Here is a 3,531-nt window from a genome sequence, read left to right on the forward strand (position 1 = left end):
CTTGACCTTAGTTGGGGACCGTCATATGAGGTCCCAAGTTGCCCACTTACAGACCTCTGAGTCGAGTCATATTGGACAAATTGGTCAGCCATTTTGAAGGTCTTAAAGTGCTTGGGCACTGTCTTGTCTCTTCTACTTTAACACTTTTCTCATCAACTAGTTTCTTGGCTTCTTTCTAAGTGACTGCTGCTAACTTTTTGTTGTGCACAAAGCGGCAAATATTTTTGGAGACTAGTTTAGATTGAATGGGTTCAACTAGCTGCATGATGGTAGTGTGGACCAAAAGAGAGCAGTTTGCAAACTCTTTTTGCCACATTTCATTGAAACTCTCATGTGCTTCCACAGCACCCACATATTTCAACCAATGGGTTTTTGAGTTGTCTAGGAAGACATACCTTTCTGGCCCAGGGAATCCCTCTAGCCTGTGAGTTCTGTGGGAGCGTCAACTCCGTGATGGCTTTGCTCCTACATCCTATTCAAGCTCTTGGGTGGCTATGTTGGCTAAATATGTTGAACTAAGCATGTATAATGATGTAAGCTCTTTCCCATTTGCCATTGCACACCTTGTACCAGTGCGTCTAGGTAGGATATCCAAGGTAACAAGGATATGCATCCAGTTCTCACAGTATTCCAGCTCTGGGAGCAGGGCACAATTCTCACTCTCCCTTTCATCTTCCAACGTTTTATGGCATGTCTGGCACAGATGGACTTCAGTAGTTCATGTTGTTGTGACTGAGTCCTCTCTACAAATGTTCTGCCACTCATGGGATGTACCTTCCACGTGCGTAGATTCATCTTGAAGGTAAAATATTTTCTTTGAATAATGTAAGGTGGTCGATGTCCCAGTCATGAATCATCTTCGATTCTCTTATAAAAAGGGTCTGCTGCAAGGATGAAGTTATATGAAACTGGCTGACGTCCAAAATTCATCACCACAAAAGTGTGGCAGTAGGTGTTGAAATATACAAGTGAATAGGGTGTGTGCGGGAACAAGCCCTTGGCAAGAGGCTCTAAAAGAGAATCTGTAAATGTGAGAGAACCTGTGAAAAGGTGAGAAGTATCTACTGGGAGAGAATAAAGGGTAGCATGAGGAGATTTAGGAGGTGTGGAGATATTCTAGGAGAGGTGGAGAGAATCAAGCAAAAGAGGTGGAGTGAATCAAGGAGAAATCAGTGGGATTGGATGCTTGGATGTAAACTCTATAAATTGAGGCATTGGCCTAACGAGAATTTGCTGGTTTTTTATTATCCATGCCTACATTAAGCTATCAATTAATTCCTCACTAATCACATATTAATTATCATCTAATCTCTTTGTTAATGATGTTGATTCTAGGATTTGATCCACCATAGCTCATCACATTGCTGCAAATTTAACAGTAGGTGGTTCCCAGAATCTTAATTTTAAGATCCCTTAGTAGACTAGAGAGTTTAACTAGCAATTGGGTGTATCCAAGGTAGGTGCTCCCCATTTTTCCCAGTATTGTTTAGTAACAATGATCACTCTAGCTCCCCCATCCAAAATTGCAGTAACTTGGAGGCCATCGAAGGTTATGTGGGTAAAGCTGCTTTGAGTTCATCGCCTTTAAAGTACTACCCAAGTTTATTAACTCAAACCATGGGGGTTTCTCTTACTTTATGAGGTATATAAAATTCCTCTTCCTGAAATTCATTAGAGGGGGCTCTATGGTTTCGTACATTCTTGCTCTGAGATGTCCCTCCATGTAGAGGGGGCTCTATGGTTTCGTACATTCTTGCTCTGAGATGTCCCTCCATGTAGTCCTTCAGGTTGTTCCATAGGCTTGGGCTACCCTGGAGCAAGGTGCCAATAGGGATTTGGACTTGAGATGAGAGGAAAGAAGAGAGACCTGCAATATCTCTTGGAAAGATGTCCTTTGAGGAAGGTTGGGTCTAATTTGTCTTAAGCTTTTTGAAGTGTATGGGACGTGAACATGGATTTTTGCATTTTCTCCCCTATGATGTTCATATCCTAAGTTTCTAAGATATTCAGCTACCATGTCTCTTTTGTTGGGGGGTAGCTTCTTCTTCTGTTAGCTCTTGTGGGAGTGGTCAGTCTGGAAGCTTGCAAGGATATACTTGAGCATCATGCGCATGTCTCTAGCTTGAGACCGATGGGCATGGTTCAAGGTAGGCAGTAGGAGGATCAGCTTCCAACTGAGCTTGGCACTCACAGACTAACTCTTGGGCTGCTAGGAGTCTCTCTTTTTCCTCAATAGGATTAGGGTACTCAACGAGCTTTTGCGGTAATAACTGGCGAGTGTCCATGGGTTCTCTAGCTCAAGCATCAGCCCTTAACAATTCTTCTTCTTTCGAGGAAGAAGTGGATGGACGAGTTGTGCTAGAGTCTAAACCGCTTTTGATAATCACTCGGTTTTCTCCTCTTCCAACCTTTGTTGCTTTCTTTCGTGAGAGCCAAGTTGCTTATGCTTGTTCAGGGGCTCTTGCTTGACCCTAACTTTGTGAGGTTGATGTCTCTATTGTAGCATGTGCTGCAACCCTTTGCCTGATTTGTAGAGCCAGGTCACAACGTTGAGAGGGATTGCTCAAATGAAACCATCTCTCACATTTAGCACATTAAGGCTGGTGTTGGGATTAGCTTCATGAGCCTTTCCAGTGGATCCTGGTCTCAATAGATAGTTTTTATAAAGATGATCAATACTGCACCCCACACACAATGGAGCTAGCGGGAGCACCTACAGAGCAGGGGCACTCGCCATACCCTTTCGATTGGGAAACTAAGCCACTCGATGAGGTCCGCCACAATCATAGCACTGTATGGGTGGTCTTATAGTTGTCCGATTCATGTCCCTAGCCCAAGGTATCGGGGCTGCCAAGTATACAGGGTACATTTGATCACCCTCCATGACATAGTGACTTAGGATTTGTGAAGGTGCGCTTGTGGGCTCTTGGGTTTCATAAGTCAGAGTTTCTAGGATTTCTCCCTCGTTCCCATCCTCAAAGAGTTCCATCAGGGTTATCTAACAAATTGGTGTGTGCGACTCTGGGTAATTGGGGGCTGAGGTGCGAGAACTGGGGATGGTAAGGGCATTTTTGGTACCCTAAGGATTCCTCTTTGGGCCACTTCTTGGCCAAGTTGAGGTGCGTTATGATGCGCTGGAGGTGGCAAAGCCAGAGGTTTCATGGGGTTGGCAGGCAGTGCCTAATGCACAGCTCGAGCTAGAGAAACCTTGTGGTGATAGTAGTTGGAGATTTCATGATTTTCTGACTTTACACAATATGTATAATAGAGTCTTGAACGGGGTCTCAGATGACGACACTCGGTGCTAGTATGGTTTTCTCAACAGGTCGGGCATAATACGAGTTCCCTTTTAGGATAGAGATGTGCATGGCTCCCTCAATCCAGGCCTTGATTGATTCTCCATTGCTATATCTGTTACATTAGTGTAGCAGCCAATTGATCTACACTTTGTCTAGATGAAGACTCTTTTCCCTTTTCATTAGGCTTTGTGCTAGTGGTCTTGAAGGAGGCTTTTGATGTGCCTTCATGGAG

Source organism: Cibotium barometz, chromosome 33 (genome assembly GCF_041138505.1).
Source record: "Cibotium barometz isolate CiBa-2024 chromosome 33, ASM4113850v1, whole genome shotgun sequence".
Taxonomy (NCBI): domain Eukaryota; kingdom Viridiplantae; phylum Streptophyta; class Polypodiopsida; order Cyatheales; family Cibotiaceae; genus Cibotium; species Cibotium barometz.